The sequence below is a fragment of the Callithrix jacchus genome, chromosome 21 (genome assembly GCF_049354715.1).
Source record: "Callithrix jacchus isolate 240 chromosome 21, calJac240_pri, whole genome shotgun sequence".
In the NCBI taxonomy this organism is placed as follows: domain Eukaryota; kingdom Metazoa; phylum Chordata; class Mammalia; order Primates; family Cebidae; genus Callithrix; species Callithrix jacchus.
Window position 1 is genome coordinate 29,056,691 of NC_133522.1, and position 22,337 is coordinate 29,079,027.

At 34.5% G+C, this 22,337-nt stretch overlaps 1 pseudogene; it reads right to left on the bottom strand.

Annotated features, from left to right (window-relative positions):
• Positions 1-653: 653 nt before the first annotated feature.
• On the bottom strand, positions 654-22,089 carry LOC100408133 (mitogen-activated protein kinase 6 pseudogene; annotated as a pseudogene).
• Positions 22,090-22,337: the final 248 nt, after the last annotated feature.

The following is a 22,337-nucleotide window of genomic DNA, read 5'->3' on the forward strand; positions in this document are numbered from 1 at the left end:
TCATGTATCAACACTTCACTGTAAATAATGCATAATGAGAAAATTTATAAACAGTAAAAGTCTTATTAAGGATAGTTTACTACAACAAATGTTGGCTAAATGTGCATATTTGAAGCACTATGAGTGGTATATATTTTGCAATATTCTTTCGTTATCTTCAGCCAGATAACACATGTGTACTAAATTCAGCATACATTTGCAGTTGCTACTAGTGTCATAAGTTTTAAGAAATGTGTACAGTGTGAAAAACTTAAAAATATTCATGAATAAAAATGTTTTAGAAGAACATAGATATTTTCAGGCAATTATGTAGCGTCTCACCGTGTAAATTTTAAAGCAATATTTCTTTCCTGTAAACCAGATCACTGTTCAATGAGAGAATGTTTTTTACTTGTCTTAGTGCCTTTCTTTTGTCTCCTCCTGAGTTGCATTATTTTGCTCTATTCTTTATTTTTGTGTGCAAACAATGTGCCAGTTAAAAGGAAAACTATCTCACATGTAGAAAAAAAGTCTGGATTTTAAAAAGCAAGAGCTAATGAAATTCTTATTAAATTTCACCATCTTATTCAAGTTAGAAGAAAATGACTTAAGCACTAGTGATACAGACAAAACACATTTTATGAAGAATGTAAGGAACACTGTCTGCTGAGTGTTTAGTTCACATGTTTTAAAATGCTGCTGCAGGTTTTATAAAAAAAACGAGGAGAATATCTTATAGCAAAAGGTGGTAATGTGGCCTGTGCTGACGTAAGTGTTGACCCAGGGGACCACGAAACTGCAGGATGCCTGTGGACTTGAGGTTCTTGTTAAAGAGCAATTCCACACCGTTGTTCAGAAATCCTTCGTTTCCTCTCTCCCCAAGCTTCTCATCCTCTACTAGCTAAGATTCTATTATTTCAGTGTCTTTCTTCCTGTTGCATAACTTGTCTAAGTAACTAGTGCAAATGTTTTTCTTCACAACTCATTCATGTTTTCTTACCTCACAACAAAACTGATTTGTGATAAAACAGTTCTCCCCACTACTCACAAACTGGCTGTCTCAAGAAGACAGGTACAAGCCTTCTCATTGAGCCAGATTTGTCATTTCTTTTTCCTATTTTTCTCAGCTTACTGTCTTTGATATCAAACTTTTCAATTCTAGTTGGGACCCTGACCTATTTGAGTCATTTAATTTCACAACACCACCAGTAGGCTCATGTTGTGAACTAAGTAGAGTAGTTCCTGCAATAAAGGAATCAAAATCAAACCCCTGATTTATTTCCCTATGTTTTTCAACCAGTTACTGTGAGGCTTCCTCTAGCACTATCAGGGCTTTAGTCAATCCATTTCTTTTACATTTTCACTTGCCGTTTTTATCAGATTATGCTCTGCTTTATTCTTTCCAATTGGAAAGATGTAACCTTGGATTCATAGCAATGATTAACTGTACTTGCTCTTCAAACTAAGTTATCTAAATATGATGATGACCTGGCTTTGTAGCTACAAATGTGGCTACCCTCCAAATCGCTATTTGTTTTCACAATAATCTGGGTACTTCCAAAAAGGCTCAGTAGAGTTATTAGATCCTCCAGATATTTTATACTTTTCCCAATGTCCAACCAAATATTTGTGGTGATCAACGTGTACTTCTTCTTCTTCAGCAACGTCAGACAGAGCTCTTGGGTCAAGTGGAACTTCATCAATATCAAAGTTGTTATGTTCAGGCCAATCATGTTCTGAAAACTAACGATCATACCTTTCTTAGTTATAAATGTGGCTGAGTTTCATCCATAAGCAAAATATCATAAAGTTTATCTACAATATGAAAAAAGATTACTTGAAATTGGCTTATCCATTGGAAAATATTATATGCTCATGCAATGTTGGGAGAGTGCTTCTTTTGCTGTTAATCCATCTGTGGGGATAAATGTCAAAATTTGTTCCAGGAAATCCAGTGCTTTTCAACTAATTCCCTGAAGCAGCTGAGTTAAAGGTTTGTGTGTTTCAGTCATGCCATGTCTAATATAAACTGGAATTACACCAAGAAGTTCCTGACTATCTTCCTTATGCATAACAGAAATAGATTCTAAAATCAACTGCATCTGTTCAAGTTCACGGGCACCTGCAAAAAGGGCGTTACCAGTCAGCATTTCAGCAAAGATGTGCCCTGCAGCCCACAATGGCCTTTATTACAACTGTTAGGAAAAAGTGAAAGATGGGGCGATCTATACCATTCCTTCAGAAAGGTGACCCTTATGAGAATAATGATTTACTGATCCTTCAGAAAGTTACCAATCCTTCAGAAAGATGACTCTTAGGAGAATAATGAGAATCCATTACCTGTGCCAGACCAAAGTCCCCTGTCTTCAGCACCACGACTTCAGTGTTAATGAAAACATGAGCTAGTTGGAGATACCCGTGCAACACATTTGCAGAGTGATATACCTAAGCCACCATAGCAGCTGATATGTGAAAAGCCTGGCATGCTCTTCCAGTAAAGGGCCCTGTTTCAGCACATTAGTCAAGTCTGTTTTCATGTTATCCTAAAAAATGCAAATATTATTAAGTTCGGTAAGAGAGCTCACATCTTTTGTTAATTGACTTCCACTGGTACCAGGAATTTCAAACACTTTCACGGTGTTATGATGTCAAATCTTCTAATAATTTTGATTTCATGTACAGCACGTTTGACACTGGGGATCAGTAAGGACAATTTTCTTGATGGATGCTCTTTTGTCACAGCCATTGCTACAGCAAAAATAAACAAGCTATTGCCTCCACAACCTAATAGTTTTAAGTCCATCTATCCAGAGCCCAGATCAAAACCGTGAATGTTCATGAGACTTTCAATTTTTTCTGCCAGTTTGAAACTTTACTATTGAGTTTTCCTTTTGAACTGTGGAACTTGTGTAAACAGGGAAGAAAACTGACATCAAAAGGAAAGATATTTTAAACAGAAAGGGAAAAATAATTCTGCTTCCACAGCAAGATGGTTTCTTGATGTTCATTGCATATTCCAAACAGGCTTGTTCAGTTCCTCTTAGATATAAAGCTCAAAAAGCTCTACTCATATTGAGAATTTAAAAGATTGTGGTGCTCATAGTTCAAGAAAGGGGCAGCAACTCTGCAGATATTTAAAGAAAACACTCAAGAAGCTCAAATGGAATGAAATGATCGATTATGCACTCAGATTTACTGTGCTAAATGATTTAACATTTAACAAAAATATGAATAAATATGCACACAACACAACAGGCTTCTATGAACATTCTCCTCACAGTGCAAACACGTTCAGTGTTGGACTGGCCCTAAGCAGCATTGTTCTAAGGTGCTGGTGAGCACAATTTCCATTTTGCTTCTTTTCTTCCTTTGTTGCTATATATTTCATCAGAGAGCCCTGGCGGCTGTTGGTTAACAGATGGCTTTTGTTAGTGATCAGGTGGCCCCGGCTCACCACAATCACCACCAATGCTACTGTCCATTTTACTCTGACACGATGGGATTTCTACTCATTGAGAGTGTGGGCCACAGACAGCCCCCAGCGTGCGCTTACATCTCCAGCTGTACTGGCAGCAGCAGCTGCTTTGCCACAGTTGCTCTTATGCCAAACTCTGTTTCTTTAAAATCTTGACTTTTTTCCTTCAGTTAACTACATTTGTTTGAAAAGGAAGTGAAAACAGTGAAGTATTAAAATACAGTGAGGGATGTAATTCTCAAATGCCTCCCACAAACCAGCAGCTTCAGCATTACCAAGGAACTCAGTAATTTAAAATTTTGCACCCCATTCTAGACCTATGGAACATGAATCTGAGGAAGAGGCCCTGAAATCTGCCATAGGAGTCTTTCAAATGATTGGAATCTTTCAAATGATTCCAATCTGCTCAAAGGTTTGAAAATCATTGACATATGAAGTAAAATGGAGATGTTTACAAACAGAGCTCAGGTAACTTAGCAAATTTTGCAGGTTAAAAAGGCTCCTTGTTGTTTATCTAGTTGATTCATTGTTTATTTTAATTATTATTATTTTACATGAAGTCTCATTCTGTCACCCAGGCTGTGTAGTGCAGTCGGCTCACTGTAACCTCTGCCTTCTGGATTCAAGTGATTCTCCTGCCTCAGCCTCCTGAGTAGCTGGGAGTACAGGGGTGTGCCACCATGCCCAGCTAATTTTTGTATTTTTAGTAGACAGCATTTCATCATTTTAGCCAAGCTGGTTTCCACCTCTTGATTCCAACTTATCCTCCCCCATTGGACTTCCAAAGTGATGGGATTACAGAAATGAGCCACTGCCACTCACCCACCTCATAGTTAAAATGAAAATATACGATAACAATAGAACAAATAATGATGGGAGAAAATGAAAATAAAATGTTTTCAGGTTTTTATTCTGAAATTAATGGAGTATAAAACTATCAGAATGTAGATATTCAATAACTAAGGACGTATATTTTAAATTAGCCTGCCACCATGCCTGGCTAATTTTTTTTTATTTTTGCTTTTTATAATTCCTAGAGACAGGATAAATTGTTTTTCAGATCATTCATTTTACCAACTTCTATTTGCCTCAAATGAAGTTCATATCATAGGCAGCAAACAAATTTCTAAGTTGATTGCAATCTAAGTTAAGATGATCCTTGGTAATATATAAGTGAGAATTATGATTTGCCTCTTACAGAATCTGTATCAGGTAATGCTTACACAAACCACCAAATTTTCAAAAGCTTGTATTATTACTTATTGTGATTGGTTCCTTTTTCCCCCAAATGTCCCATATTTCTCAGAATTGCAAAATTCTGGTAATTTTATTTCTTTGATAGTCCTCACCGTGATCATCTTCTCTGCAATACTACTGCTTCACGAGATCCACTTCCCCATTATTCATTGGCTGGTGTCTTCTCGTAGACGGCTTATTCTTTTCCCATCAATTATCTCACTAATCAGCTGACAAAAGATCCTTTTCAAATACGTGACTCCTGATGTTTATGTTTTTTAGTCTTTATCATCACTTGCAATGATATTCTTCTCAACATATATCTCAAAACCACTATTGCCTTATAATTGTTGTTTGTGTGGCCTCTGCCATAATTAACAACTTTTGTTCTGTGTATCACAGACAACATATAGAAAGCCATGAAGAAGTCTTGGAAATCGGATTATTTGAGATCTTTCCCTAATACCGTCAATATTACATATTCTGTGCCTATATAAAATTTCTACTCAGAAGCAAGAAAAACTCATATTTTTGCACAATATTCAAGAATGAAAAATCCACACTGCTTGCTTCTAGCTATCACTCTAAAGCCAACTTCAACCACCTGATATAAACAGCTATCTATTTCTTAGGTCAATATATTTTTCCATGACTCCTAAAAATGCTTCTTTATGAGTTCAGGACTAAACTGAGCATATAATTTTAGGCTATTTTATGAATGTTTATGTGGAAGAGATGAAAATCCACTGTAAAACTTAACTTAGAATTATAATATATCCAAAATCAAAGAGTTAGAAGGCTATGGCTATGTTCTAAGTAAGAGGTAATATGGTTAGGGTTATAACAGTAGAAAGTGAAAGTATTTCCACTATGGATAGATGTATAAGCTTTAGCCAGATAATTTGGTAACACTGGATTTAGGATGAGAGCATACAAAAGAACTCAGCGCTGACAGAGGATTTTGCCTGAACAACACATAAAGTAGGGAAACACTGGTGAATGACCTTTTTTTTTTTTTTGGAAAGTGAAAATCAAGAATTTAGTATTGGTTATTTCAATGTACTGGTGGTAGTTTGTATCACAAGAGCCTATTTTAAATAGCAGCTTGAAATGTGAGCATCAACAGCCAGAGGCATCATATGGGGGATATATATTTAGCTGTTACATAACCCCCAAATCTCTTTGTCTTAACAGAATGGTTCTTAAACAATGGTTCAGTAAATGTTGTGTGACTCACTAAATGGCCCTGTGACAAGTCTCCTATCATTTTGTGATTCCATCATCTTAAGCACAATACCTCTATACAGCCATCACAGAAAGCAATAGAGAACATAGAATACCATATAGGTGTATTTATACCTAGTACTGAAGAATTCTATATACTTCTTCATACATAACACAAACCAGAACTCAGTCACCTCGTGCTTAACTAAATTCAGAGGAAATTTGAGCAGTGTTTTTTAGCCTATCTGTTTATGAAGAAAAAAAAATGTGACCAGTAAATCCTCAGCAATTTGTGACAATCTGTGTAATGAATGAGCAAGCTAAGAAGGAGCTCTTTATCAGATTAATTTTACTGTGTTTAGAGATTTTTTTTTTTTTTAACTCTGCAGGGAAGGAGTTTCTTTTGACACAGGTAAGCTTCTGGGCAGAGATATCTTGTGCCATATAACATAATGAAACAAGACTTGGCCATACTGTATGAGGGATTGTAAAGGGAATTTGGGAAAGGTACCTTGTATTCTAAGGAAAGGATATTTGGACAGGAAAATCTTGTGCTTCAAGAGGTCTTCAGACAGGGACGTTTTGTTGTAAATAGTTGTGTTACCTTTAACTGAGAGAATCAATTGTGTCAAATTTTGCTTACAGGCTGAGAAAGATGGCTTCTGAGGAATTACCATTGGATTCAACATTGAGAAGTTAATCGCTGCTTAAGACAACTGTAGGGACAGAACTCAGGGCAAAAAAGACAGAATAAATATCACAGTTGTAAAAATGAGCAGAGAAATGAGTGAATAATTATAGGACTTACAGGGTAATGATAGGAATTTTTTCTTTCTTTGCTTTGTTTATGTATGCTTGTACATACAAGACAGATTCAGGAAAGATGCGGTAGTTCATTATGAAGTAAGTGGGAAGAAATCCATATGTAATGAGATTAGATTATCAAATGTGGTCAGTCTAGTGCACAAGAAGACCTGGCCTTGGACGGCACCTCAGTACATCATTCACTTAGGGGACTTAGTGACTCTGGTAGCTTTGTGTATTTTATTTTGGTTACTAACCCCCGACAAGCAAAATATTAGGGGACCAGAGGACATGTACTACAAAGTCATGAGTGTAGGCTGAAGCGCAGGATGCTTGGATGTCAATGAAGATGTCGTTATTGGCAATGTTCTAGGGTTTCACCATGGAATATGGCTGAATAAATGAGAAGAAAGCTATTTGGTGGTGAATTCAAGGATTTAAAGATGCATAATGTATGTGACAGTATCAAATATAGTTTTATTTACTTCTAGAGTTTTTAGGATAAATTTCTCTGCAGAAGACTCCTGAGTGTCTCATACAAATAGATCAAAGTGATGAACTGAACCCTGAAGCATAAAGATCACTGTAGAATCGCAAACTCTTGCTTAATGACTTAAAATAAATTACTTCTGCTTTTTTGACTGACAATAAAAATGGAGAATTAAAATTTAGCTAAATTAAAGTTAAAATTTAACTGGTTGTGTTTGACATAGTAATTATTTCTGTCAATTTGTCTTTGTAATTAGTACATTATAATTAAATGCAAAAATTAATTCATTACTTTTGTTCTCAATGCATGAACATTTACCAATCTCAAAGGCAAAAGAGGTCATTAAGAACTTTCTAAGTTGAAACTTTTAAGCTGAATAGAATTAAGGAACAATGGCATATATGTATGTAATTCAAAAACAAAATTTAATATAACACAAAATTTGCTTTTTTTGGTGAATACTAACTTGAACCTAAAGGCCATATTTTATTAAAGTACTAAGCTCTATTTTTTATTTTGTTTCAATTTTGAAAATTCAAATATACAGGTGTTAATTTATTTTTACAAAGCAACTTTTTTTTATATTTTAACTTGTTTGATAAGGTACATGTCAGTGTTAAATTAACAGCAATTTATGAACTAATATATATATAGTTACTAAAATAACAAAATCCAATTTTAAAATATGACATAGAATTTTTTAATTGTACTTCAAAATATCATAGATTGGAGGGAGAGGCCAAGGGAAGACAGGGAAGAGAAAGAGACAGAGGAAAAAAGAGATTAAGCAAAAATCTAAACATAAATATTCTAGTTCCAAGAAAAATGATGTAACGGTGCAATATGCATTTAAAATTGAAGGCACAAAAGCTTGGCTCACAGCGTTCCTACTATTCTTCTTTTTGGAGCCACTCCAAATGTCATTATTAAAGTGACTATTTACATATAGTGTCATAACATGGTAAGCTTAAAGGCTAAAGTTGGTACTGGAAAGATCTTCATTAAAAAGGCTATATTTTAAAAATAAGAAAGTCTTTTTACAAGTAATGTTAAATGGGAAATTAAGGCAATGACCCAAATAATTAAAGTAAAACAAACCCTATGCCTCTGAGGGAAAAACAGAAGTTTGAGGCTTACATCATCACAAATTACTGTCTACATTCATCAAATTAATGGGGCAATTACTCAGTATGCACTTTTAATAGGTTACGTATCTTCAAGTTGAAATCATTTCTATTTGGAAACACTGATTTACTGACTTTGCTTTTTTCTTTTCCTCAAAGTGTCACTGATTGATTTCACTTAATAAAGTGAACTAATTCTAATAGTGACAGGAGATAAATTGTTTAGTTGGTCTATACTGTCTAGGTGTGTTTGTTTTATCTTGAAACCCATATATTTTGAAGGTCAAATGTTAAACTTGTAGAAATTGTAGAAATCACATAATAAAATTTGATCCATTCAAGTTTTCTTCAATATGAAAATTAGAAGCTTATGACCATTAAAACGCTCCATACCTATTATTTCCTGACAATCTTTGAAAACCTTTTAAAATGCTGCCAGAGCCCACCATCTTATGCTTTTCATAAACATCAACATCAAAGGACACTGACAATTGATGAACAGCAGCAACATGTACACCTCTCTGCCTCAAAAGTGTATCTGTTTCTTTTCTTTCCTTTCTTTTCTCTTCGTTGCTTTTTTCTTCCCTTTCTTTTCCCCTTCATACCTCCCTCCCTCTCTCCTTCCCTCCCTCCCTTTTTTCTCCCTCCCTTCTTTTCCTCCCTTCCTTCCTCTTTTTGTCCCTCCTTCTTTCCTTCCTTCCTTCTTTCTTCTCCCTCTCTCGCTCCTATTTTTTCCTTCTTTGTTTTTTTCTTCTCTCACCATCTTTATTCTTTCTTTGACAAGAGCAAATGATGAAAAATAGGAAATAGCAATGAAAATAAGAAAAAATTGCTTAAAACCTTATAAATTCAGTTACACCACTATTTTTCAAAAAGAAAATTCAAATATTAAATAAAATGGAAATGGTATGTGTTCTTACCACAAAAAGGATAATCATAGGAGGTAATATATATTAAATAGTTTGTTTTAGCCATTCTACAAATATATATGTATCAATGCATCATGTTACCCACCATAAACATCTACAATTTTTACTTGTCAATTGAAAAAAAATGGAGATTTTTAAAGCCAAAATTTAAAACAAATTAAAAAAAGAATTCTACAAAGGCAAAACTATTGTCAAAGAAGGAAAGAAATCAAATTTATTTATCTACTCAATTGATAAATGCCATTGGAATTGGGTCCAGATTTGTGGTTCTGGAATTAAAGTTTCTAAGAGTTTGTGTGTCTGTGTCTTTTGATGGGCACATGCATTGCATTGACATCCGCCGTGTGTTCACTGATACAAAACCATGGGTCACAGGTTGTGGGAAAATTTTTTAATGTTTTTTATAATAATTTAAAATTTTACCATGAATACATGAGAGTTCAGTTATTCCATATCCTCATTTAGTTTTTCCATCTTTATATCTAAACTTAGAATATTCTTTCTTTTGAATTTTAACCACTTGTGTACTTGTTTTGTGGTATATCATGTTGGTTTGGATTTGCATCTTGCTAAAAAATAATTACATTGAAAACAAGCGTATTACTTTTTTGGACCTTGAAATAGTATTTCGTTTCATGTATATAGATTCCTTCCTTTCCTACTTTCATTTTGATCTTTGTCTTTTTTAAGAACATTATATTATTTTTACAGATTTATATACAGCATCAGATATGAGTGTTACAAAACAATGCATGATTTTTTCAGGAAGAGTCAATAGTACTTACAGCTTCCTTCATTCACTCTCTTAGGTGCGTCTTTCTTAAGCGAACAAAAGTTCTTAATTTTAATTTAATCACTTGTATATCTTTTATATCTAATACTATTAAACTTCTATTTTAAAAAATCTTTACCTCATATTACTGAAGCTTAAAAAGATATTATTTTATCTTTATTTTTACACTCTTTATTGTCTCATCACATTACCAGTTTGGATTCACCAAGCTTTTTTGCATAGCATTTGGCACCACAGCTACCTCTATTTACTGAAATTCTTTGTATCTCATCTAGTATATTAGTAGGTTACATGTAGGCGTATATTTGAAGAGCAAAAAGCTGTTACACTTTCAGAATAAGTTTCATTAGGGCATTTTCTTCCTTGTAATGTTATCTTCTATATTTAGCTGCTGTGGCTAAATAGAAATCAAGTCTTAATTTCATCATCCCATTTTTTTTTTCCCTGTACCTAAGATTACTACCTTTTCTGGATTTTTCTATATCATATAGACATATGTGGATATTCTTTATAATGAAGTATGCATTCCTGCAAAACATCCCTCTTCTTTAATATTCTGCTATAGCTATTTATCAATTTCCCATTTCTTTCAGTCAAAACTCTTAAAAGAATTGTGCATATTCTCTCCAGTTAATCACCTACCTTCTTTTAACAACCCCCTCCATTCCAGACCATTTCACTCCAACTGCTCTTATCTTGATCTTCGTATTGCTGAATTTTAATGGCTGCTTATCTGTCAATATCTTTATTAGTTCCACAGTATCATTTGATGTAGTTGTCCATTTCCGCTGTGTCAAAATATTCTTCTTTTAGATTATATGTCACACTGATATTATGTATCTTATTAAGAAATTTCTTTATTCACTCAGTGGATCACTGTAAAGAGTAAAACACTCAGGGAGATACCCTACGAGGCAGTTACAGTAACCAATAAGAGTTAGTTGTGGACACAGGTGCTAGAGAAGGATAAAGAAACATACACACATACACACACACACATAAACATACATGCCACATACAGACACACACCATATACACATACACATAACACACACACACCACACACACACACACACACACACACACACACCACATACACATATAAATCAGAAGAGATTTTTTTGGTTAGAATTAATACAGCTATAAGGTACTATGAGCTAGTGAATGAAATGGAATAATGTTTCAAATTGGCTTAATTTTTAGCTATGACAGTTGTGGGTGTCAGTAACTAAACTGGACATTTGGGAAAGGAGAAAATTTAGAAAAAGCTTAAAGTTTCTCGCTTAAGTACATCAAGTAAGAAATAGGATGTATAACTTTTGCAGCATTTGAGATATAATTTTGAGAGTCCTCAGAAGATAATGTGAATCCGAACAAAAAACCTATGGAAATAATCTAGAAAGTAAAGAAAGAGAAACCAGGACTGAGCCCTCGCTTCTTCCAATGTTTATTTAAAAAATCACAATGTGGAAATAACAGAGGATATTAAAAAGGATAGCAAGAAAATGAATAATTTTGGTATTCCTGTAAGCAAATAGAATACCTAAAATATATGAGCTGTCTTCTATATCAAACATTACTAGGAAATAGGACATTATTGTATCAGAAAGGAGGTCACTAGGATTTGTCAACAAGGAAATTATTGGTGATCAAAAAATAATAACCTTTAGGACAAGAAAAAGATGCAAATTCAAAGTGGAGTGGTTTGAGAAGAGAATAGTAGATTACAAAGATGAGAATAGTTAAACAATTATTTTAAGAAGCTTGAGGATGAGCCAGGAAAATGTGTTCCATTAATTATCTGGCACTTTCAAAAATTAAGACACAATGAGAGACGGTTTTGAAATAATACAAATCTAAGGAAAAGTTCAATTTATGTTTGAAGTAGAATATAAAAGATAAATTAAAGAATGAAGACGTTAAAATTACATCTCTCAGAACAAGTAAAGGGAGAAACACTTTGTAGGCCTTTGTTTCTTTGTGTGGACCAGAGATTGACTTAAAGCTGGAAAGGCATTCTTTGACTCTGTGTTTCTGTGATGTGTACTATGTAACCCTTTAGAATAGCTGTTTGCCATCAGATAAAGTAGGCTTCAGAATCAATTTACTCATAGCCCTCTCCTGATTCACCTCATGGGATTTTGGCTGTAACTGATTCACAAAATTCTGGAATTAAATAGAAACAATGATGCTGACAAGGAAATATTTCTATAAATTGAGTATATTTTCTCTGATATTCTATGATTTAAACTGCCCCAATCCAAATCCCAGAAATAAGCCATACTTCGAGAATAGAAAAAGGTCAGCCGTTAATTGCCTTTGGGTTACAGGAAGAGGGGGATGGGAATAAGAGGAAGAAAATGTACCCGACCAATACATGAGTTAATAATCAGGATATTTTTTGTTTATAATTAAAGGTTTATTTCTTTATTTCTTTTTTATCTTATCACTCTATATCAAAAATGATTAACTGTCTATGATACTCTGCCTTGACGAAGTATTCTGTCTGTCTAAGGTTACATTCTGAATGCATGTGGTATGCACTGACATTTTCATGAGCCTCTTGCTCTGAGTCAGTGATTTTTCCAGCAACCAGGCTCCCATCTCATGTGCTACATTTGCTCATATATATATATATATATATATATATATAGTTTTTAATGCAATTGTAATAGCCCACACATGCATTTGATTTATCTACTTTTACAGCATGAAAGCCTCTTTAGCTATCAGATATATTTAAGATTTTTCTTTTCAATGGCATACCTGAATCTGTATTGTAGGTGTTGGCTTGGGATAGGTGAAGGCCAACCTATATTCTGTGGCTAATATTGCCCACAAAACAAAAAGACTTTTCACTAACTTTCTTAACTTCCATAACTTGCTTTTCATAAATATTGCCTGCATAACAAACAAATATTTTATATAATTATTTTCCCACGTAACTTCTCCAAATAGCCAGGCTTTACATACTGTTTTAAAAATTGTTTCCACATTTTTATTTTGGCTAAATCAAAATGAGGGGCTGTGTAAGGGTACAATTCAGATTTGGAGAATCTAATGCTGAATTTATCTGCATTGATTACTGACATGAGTAATGATTTTCTCTCTTTCATTGTTACAAACATTAACAAAATCTCATATTGCAAGGCAAGGCTTTCATATTTTAAAATGATATGCCAATAGGTTTTTAATTTATTTAGCAATAAGAAAAATCCCTTCTTATTCAGGGGAAGGAAATAAATGCTCCCTCTGGCTTAGGAATAAACTAATTATTTGTCATCATTCTAAACAAATAGATATGATCATTTAAATGGTGTTTCAAATGTTGGCAAAGAACATTAGCATTCAAAGTAAAACCATGGCACTTTAAAATTCTCATCAGAGCTGATCAGTTAACAAAAGTGGGTCATTAGAAGATAACTAGCTAGGCATTTCATTAATGCACAAATAACCCAAAATAATATTCATAGTTTCACACTTGCCTAATATGCATGTAGACAATTGTGTTTCAAACGTGACTTCTTTCTCCTGTGTTACTATCTCAATTATAAATTGTATTTTAATGTATTTATATAAAAACCCTGGGGAAATAGAAAATGTAAGAGGCAGAAAACAAATCAGAGCTGGTTATTTGATTATAACTTCGGGGTCACTATCTCTATTTATATTTCAGGTCTTTTCTACTTTGACATTAGAGCAGATCTCTTACTCCTTTGCATACACTCTTCTTTTTTTAAATTGCATTGTAGGTTTTGGGGTACATGTGAAGAACATGCAAGACTGTTGCATAGGTACACATGTGGCAGTGTGATTTACTGCCTTTCACCTATATCTGGCATTTCTCTTCATGCTATCTCTCCCCAACTCCCCACCCCCCGCTATCACTCCCCTATTTCCCCCCAACAGACCCCAGTGTGTAGTGCTCCCCACCCTGTTTCCATGTGTTCTCATTGTTCAACACCCACCTATGAGTGAGAACATGTGGTATTTCATTTTCTGTTCTTGTGTCAGTTTGCTGAGAATGATGGTTTCCAGGTTCATCCATGTCCCTACAAAGGATATGAACTCATCGTTTTTTATGGCTGCATAATATTCCATGGTGTATATGTGCCACATTTTCCCTGTCCAGTCTATCATCAATGGGCATTTGGGTTGGTTCCAGGTCTTTACTATTGTAAACTGTTCTGCAATAAACATTCGTGTGCATGTGTCCTTATAGTAGAACGATTTATAATCCTTTGGATATATACCCAGTAATGGGATTGCTGGGTCAAATGGAATTTCTATTTCTAGGTCCTTGAGAAATCACCACACTGTCTTCCACAATGGTTGAACTAATTTAAGAGGCCTCAGAGGCAACACAACATATCTAAAACCATCTGATCTTTGACAAACCTGACAAAAACAAGCAATGGGGAAAGGATTCCATATTTAATAAATTGTGTTGGAAAAACTGGCTAGCCATGTGCAGAAAGCAGAAACGGGACCCCTTCCTGACGCCTTACACTAAAATTAACTCCAGATTGATTAAAGACTTAAACATAAGACCTAACACCATAAAAAACCTAGAAGAAAATCTAGGCAAAACCATTCAGGATATAGGTGTAGGCAAGGACTTCATGACCAAAACACCAAAATCATTGGCAACAAAAGCCAAAATAGACAAATGGGACCTAATCAAAGTCCACAGCTTCCGCACGGCAAAAGAAACAGTCATTAGAGTGAATCGGCAACCAACAGAATGGGAAAAAATTTGCAGTTTACCCATCTAATAAAGGGCTGATATTCAGAATTTACAAAGAGCTAAAACAGATTTAGAAGAAAAAAACAAACAGGCCCATTCAATAGTGGGCAAAGGATAAGAACAGACCCTTTACAAAAGAAGACATACATTAGGCCAACAAACATATGAAAAAATGCTCATGATCACTGGTCATTAGAGAAATGCAAATCAAAACCACATTGAGATACCATCTCATGCCAGTTAGAATGGCGATCCTTAAAAAATCTGGAGACAACAGATGCTGGAGAGGATGTGGCGAAATAGGAACACTTTTACACTGAATACACTCTTCTTTTGGCAGCAATGGCTTTACATTCTTTATTTTCTTCCTATCTCTCCAACTGTTCTTTCTGCATAGTATCCTTTCTGCCTTCACCGCTGCACAGTCTTTGGAATTGAGAATCATTCCTGATGCCTCTTTTTTCTACATACCCCATATCCAATTATGTTAGTCATGGTGCTCTAGCGAAACTGAACAAATAGTGTGTGTGAGTGTATATATAATGTATAAGTATCATTCACAGAGGTAAGCATTGTTTTCTTTACTCATTATACCAGTGTAAATGCTTATCTTTTCTGGAAACACCATCACAAACACACTCCGAAATAATGATTTACCAGCTCTCTGAGTACTCCTTAGCTCAGTCAAGTTGGCATATTAACCATCATACCAATAAACACAAATTTTTGTATATTTCATTTCATTATAATCTAAAATTTCACCCACTATTTATTTTATTTCACAAGTTAATGCAAATAACCAAAATCATTTTTCTGGACTATGATAATTGCAGTTATTAATGGTTTCCCTAAATGAACCCTGCTTCTCCTAGCCACACATTATAAATATTTATTGAGTAAGAATGTATTCTTATCATTCTTGTGCTTTTTATACTAAAAGGGCTTCCAACCACTTTAAATGAATAATTTCCAGAATAATCTATTACTTGGCTATGGTTTTATATAATGATTTTCCTGTGTAACTGCCCAGCATGTTTTCTTGAAAGAAAATATGGATTGCAATGCCTAGGCAGGCTTTACTTACTGTTTTAAAAAGTCTTTCCCTATTTGTATTTTGGCTAAATCAAATTTATCATTTAAGTATTTGCTCAAATGTTACTTCATAAATAAGTCATTTAATGAACACGAAAATTGATTAAGTAACCAGAGTAGATAGTCTCATAGTGTGATGATAAATAATGAATATTAACTTGATTGGATTGAAGGATGCAAACTATTGTTCCTGGGTGTGTCTGTGAGGTCATTGCCAAAGGAGATTAACATTTGAGTCAGTGGACTAGGAGAGGCAGACCCACACCTAATCTGGGTGGGCACCATCTAATCAGCTGCCAAAATGGCTAGAATAGAGCAGGCAGAAGAATGTGGAAGGACTAGACTGGCTGAGTCTTCTGACCTTCATGTTTTCTCCTGTGCTGGATGCTTCCTACCCTCGAATATGAGACTCCAAGTTCTTCCGGTTTTGGCCTTATACCAGTAGTTTCCCTGGGACTCTCAAGCTTTCGGCCACAGTCTGAAGGCTGCACTGTTGGTTTCCTGACTTTTGAGGTTTGGGGACTTGGACTGGCTTCCTTGCTCCTCAGTTTGCAGATGGCCTATTGTGGAACTTCATCTTGCGATCATGTGAGTCAGTACTCTTTAATGAACTCCCTTTTATAGATACATCTATCCTATTTGTCCCATCCCTCTAGAAAACCTTGATTAATACACATAGAATGCTGCAGTTTACACTTGCTAAAACATGGAACGCACTCCACAACCTATTTGAATGTCACCACACTAGAGTATAAGCCCTAGGACAGAAGGGATGCTATATTTTGTACACTAGTGCATCTCAAACATCTTACTAATTCATACTACATAGAACAGGACTACATGATGAATTAGTACATTTTATCTTGTAATTCACTTGATATTAGAAGATGCATAAAATTCAATTGATGTTAATCCTCCTGATGAATTACTAACTGTCCTTTTCGGTAAGATACATTTTGTCTAAACAAAAATTAGGTCCTAATTTTGTCTAAACAAAAATTAGGTCCATGCTACCATTTACTATACATTCAATCTGATAAATGAATTCTTCCCCTTTTGCCAGTAGACTATGAATTTACTCCCTGGGGACATTGAACCAGATAGACTCTGAAGGAGTTACAAGACACAGCTGAAACTAACAGTACTCTAATCATGGAAATATTTGCAAACTCTATCTTCAGAACAGAGGTAAAATTTCTCCCTAGACATTTTACAAAACAAACTGTGAGAGCAATGGTAGCCAGGCTTAAAATTCCACACAGAGACAAATAAATTTCTCCCTAGTAACATTTATCAATAGGTTATGAAAAAAAAAACTTGCAGATACTTTCTTTGTTGGTATCTTTTACTTAAGGGTCTGGGAAGATTATTTTCCAATAAAATAAAAGTTAAGAAGTGCCTTCATTCTACACAGAGCTTTCATTTCAGCTTGAAAAGTATCCTACTCTTAAATATGAAAAGAAAACCAAGACTCGGTAGACAGTAGCAGAAAACATCTAACATGAAACACTGATATGAAAGCATACAGACACATAAAAGGAATCCAAGGAAAGAGATCATTCAGGAAGCAGAAAAAAGGGAAATATAAGTAAATAAATAATATTTATATCCTAAAAGAAAGAATAATAGAGTATCCATACAAACACCAAAAGCCTCTGCAAAGGAACAGTAAGAAAGATTTCAACAGGACTTCTTCCAAGAAATAGAAAAAGTTGCTAAACTAGCTGAAAGTACTGAGAGAAAAATGATATTTCTGGTGAAAAGTTAAAATATTTTTTGTCACAAATCCATGGAAAACTAAGGAAACAGAAAAATATTACTTATTCTAGGGAAAACATAAATTTTACAGGTAAGATAAAGTCATGATAAAATAAATTTGCATCTATAAGTAATAATGATCTAGTCTATAATGTCAACATCTAATACTGAAGAAGCACAAACTTAAGACAGTATTATAATAAGAGTGTGCACACTCATGTGAAGACAGATATAAGGGAGGTAATTGTATTTTTCCTTACTTTCACTTAAAAATATTTTCAAGGAGAAATATATATATATATATATATATATATATATGTGTGTGTGTGTGTATATATATATATACACACACACACACACACACACACGTATATAAATACACACACACGTAAATATATTTTCTTTTTTTGAGACAGAGTCTCATTCTGTCACCAGACTGGAGTGCAGTGATGTGACTTCCGCTAACTGCAACCTCCGACTCCTGGGTTCAAGCGACTCTCTTTCCTCAGACTCCTGAGTAGCTGAGATTATGGGTGTGTGCCACCACGCCCAGCTAATTTTTGTATTTTTAGTTGGCTAGGACGGTCTCCATCTCCCGACCTTGTGATCTACCCACCTGGGTCTCCTACAGTGCTGAGATTGCAGGCATGAGCCACTGTGCCTGTATATACATACATACATATATATTAGAAACAGAGACAAACACAAGAAGAAAGTAGTTACAGCTTGTAAAGCTTTTGCCTCTGTGAAATTGAAATTAGAGTAATGAGAGATGTGGGAGGGTGCCGTTGTTTTTTGGCATCTGTTGGGCAGAACACTAATTGTTTAAAATGTAAATATCTGTATCTCTAATACAAGTGTTGCACCAAAAAAAATTACATATGCCCAGGTATTCTATAAAGCTTTGTGTACAGAAGCATACCCTGGAATGTTTCATTCTAATTCTGACAAAACACATGATTAATTAGATAGGGAATTTAATTCTGCTTGAATATATGGATTGGCTCTTTTGAGTATATATTTTTCTGAAATTAATTCTTAAAAATTAACAATATATGTGTTTGCTAGGTTACTATTGTAAAAACTGGTAACATAGTAAATATATACACTTCTGTTACAGATTTTTACAATAGTAACCAATAAAAATATGTTTTACTATGGTAAAAACTGGTTTTTACCCTAGGAAAAATACATTTTTACAGATACATACATTTATAAAGTGCAATGTTGTGAATTAAAATAAGTTGTATTTCTGTTAATGCAAATGCTATTAAATGTAACTGTATTTAACTCTAATGGTAATGTGGTACTATGGAATAACACTTTTTTTTTTAGTATAAACCAAGACACTTCAAACGAGTTAACTTATTCTTTATTTTTCTATAAACTCTCTTAGATGCATCAATATGCATTAAAGAAGTTTTACTCACTATTTTTGTGAATGTAATATACTAGCTTTTATTATAATTTTTGCAACAGTTATTAGGAATTGCTACTTTTACTTTATATATCTTTCATTTACAAACTTGTTATATTTAAATGAAGTATTACACATTAAAATATTATTACACATATCAATATAATCAATGTGGCCATTTTCCTTAATATGAGACATCTTTTCATTTATTAGATGCCTAAATGAGTCAGTATAATGATGCTTTTGAATAATTAATATAATGAAAAACTTCATTAGTTTATAGACTGAGTGACAAGAAATTTATAGAAGTTATTGTGTATTTTCTAACCATTTCTATAGAAGCAGACATAAATTTATATAAATTTATGGAGTTTGGGTGCAATTTTTTAAAATGTGTATTTTGCATAGTGGTCAAGTCATGACTTTTAGGGTATACATCACCCAAATAATGCACATTGCTATACCCATTAAATAATTTCTCTTCATCTACCTTCTCACCCTTCTGAGTCTCCATTATCTATTACTCCACTTTCTCTGACCATGTGTACACAGTTTTTAGTACCCATTAATGAATGAAAACATATGATTGTTTACGTTCTGTGTCTGGCATGTTTCACTTTAAGTAATGACCTCTAGTTTTATCCATGTTGCTACAAACGATGTTCTTTTATCCTCTTATTTATTTATTATATTTTGTGGAACAGAGTCTCACTCTAACACCTGAGCTAGAGGGCAGAGACATAACCATGGATCGCTGTAGCCTCAGACCCCTGGGCTCAAGTGATCCTCCTGCCTCAGCCTTGGGAGTAGCTTGGACTACAGGTGTCAGGTGCCATCATGTCTGGCTAATATTTTAAATGTTTTATAGTGACAGGGTTTTGCTATATTGCCCAGGTTGGTCTTGAAATTTGGACCTCAAGTGATCCTCCTGCCTAGGCTTCTCAAAATGCTGTGCTTAAAGGCATGGGCAACTTGCTCCAGCCCATTTTGTGTTTTTTTAATGGCTAAATAGTAATATAATTTGTAAATACATCACATTTTCTTTATAAAATCATCAATCAATACTTTGTTTCATTCCTAATGTGAAAAGAAATAGGAAAAAATTGTGGATAATACTGTGAATCATGTTGTGAGATAAGCATTCAAGTGCAGGCATATATATATATATATATATATATATATATATTTTTTTTTTTTTTTTTTTTTTTTTCTTTTAGAGATGGAGTTTCGCTCTTGTTACCCAGGCTGGAGTGCAATGGCACAATCTCGGCTCACTGCAATCTCTGCCTCCTGGGTTCAAGCAATTCTCCTGCCTCAGCCTCCTGAGTAGCTGGGATCACAGGCATGTGCCACCATGCCCAGCTATTTTTTTGTATTTTTAGTAGAGATGGAGTTGCACCATGTTGACCAGGATGGTCTCGATCTGTTGACCTTGTGATCCACCCGCCTCGGCCTCCCAAAGTGCTGGGATGACAGGCTTGAGCCACCGCACCCAGCAGATATATGTATTTTTTCCTTTGGGTAGATACTCAGTAGTAGGCTTACTGGATTGAATTTTACTTATGTTTTTATTTCATTGAGAAATGTCTCTATTGCTTCTCATAGAGGTTGTACTAATTTACATTCCCACCAAAAGTGTGTAAGCATTCCTTTTCTCCACATTCTTGCCAACATCTGCTATTATTTCTTTTCCTTTTAATAATAGTCATTCTCACTTGGATAAAATGATATCTCATTGTGGTTTTAATTTGCAGTTATTTGATTATTAATGACATTGAATATTTTTTCATATATCAATTGACTACATGTTTATTTTATAGATTGAAAACTGTCTTTTTTTATACCAGTACCATGCTGTTTTGTTGCCTATAGCTTTATAATGTAATTTGAAATAGGATACCTCCAGCAGTATTCTTTTTCCTTTGGATTGCTTTGACTGTTCAGCACTTTCTTGGTTCCATGTAATATTTTGAATTGTTTTATTCTATTTCTCTGAAAAACGAAGTTAGCAATTTAATAAGAACTGCATTGAGTCCAGATTTCTTTGGGCCATATAATCATTTTCATGATATTATTTTTTCTAACACATGTGCATGGTATGCTTTTCTATTTGTTTGTGGCATCTACAATTTCTTTCATCAATGTTTTGTAGCTTTTGTTGGAGCAATCTTTTACCGCCTTGGTTAAATATATTACTATGTATTTTATTTTAAAATCTATGTAAAAATATTAAAATATTTGACCAAGGAGACAAAATATTTATTTTATCTTTTTGGAGATTAAATGAAGTTTCTTTTTATTGAGCCAATTCAATCCAACCTCCATCTCCTGATTTCAAGCAATTCTCCTGCCTCAGCCTCCCATGTAGTTGGGACTACAGGCTCACACTACTGTGCCCGGCTAATTTTTTGCATTTTTAGTAGACATTGGGTTTCACTATGTTGGCCAGGCTGGTCTTGAACACCTGACCTCGGGTTATCTGCCTGTCTTGGCTTCCCAAAGTGATAGGATTACAGTCATGAGCCACCACACTCGCCCAAGAGGTTGTTTTTAATCTCTTGAATTTCTTTCTTGATTTTGTTCTGAGCTAGATTGTTATTGGTGTATTGAAATGCTCCTGGTTTTTCTGTATACTAATTTTGTATTCTACTACTTTACTAAATTTGTTTAACAAATCTAAGAGTTTTTGTCTGGTGAGATCTTTAGGTTTATCTAAATATAAGCTACATCATCAGCAAGCTAGGATAATTTGACTTCCTCTTTTCCAATTTGGATGTTTTTATTTCTTTCTTCTGCCTGATGACTCTAGCTAGGACTTCCAGTATTATGTTAAATAACAGTGGTGAAATTGGTCATCCTTGTCTTGTTCTAGTTCTTAGAGAAAATTTTTATCCAAGATAAAACTTTTTATCCAAGATAATGCTGGCTGTGAGTTACCCAGTAGGAACATGAACCACAGAACAACACTCACCTTCTCCCATACTGGCGAGTCATTCCTGGTTTCCAGCTGGCTTCAGGCATGCAGGCTATCTGTTTTCCTTATCCTTCCTAGATTTTGGTGTACCTTTTCATTTTTCTGTTGGTCTTTCATGTCGCTTCTTGGAAAATGTATTCAAAGCATGATTGACCCGGGTGCAGGGATCGCGCCTGCAATCCCAACACTTTGGGAGGTTGAGGCAGGTGAATCAGGAGATCAGGAGTTTGAGACCATCCTGGGTAACATGGTGAAACCTGGCTGTACTAAAAATACAAAAAATTAGCCGGGCATG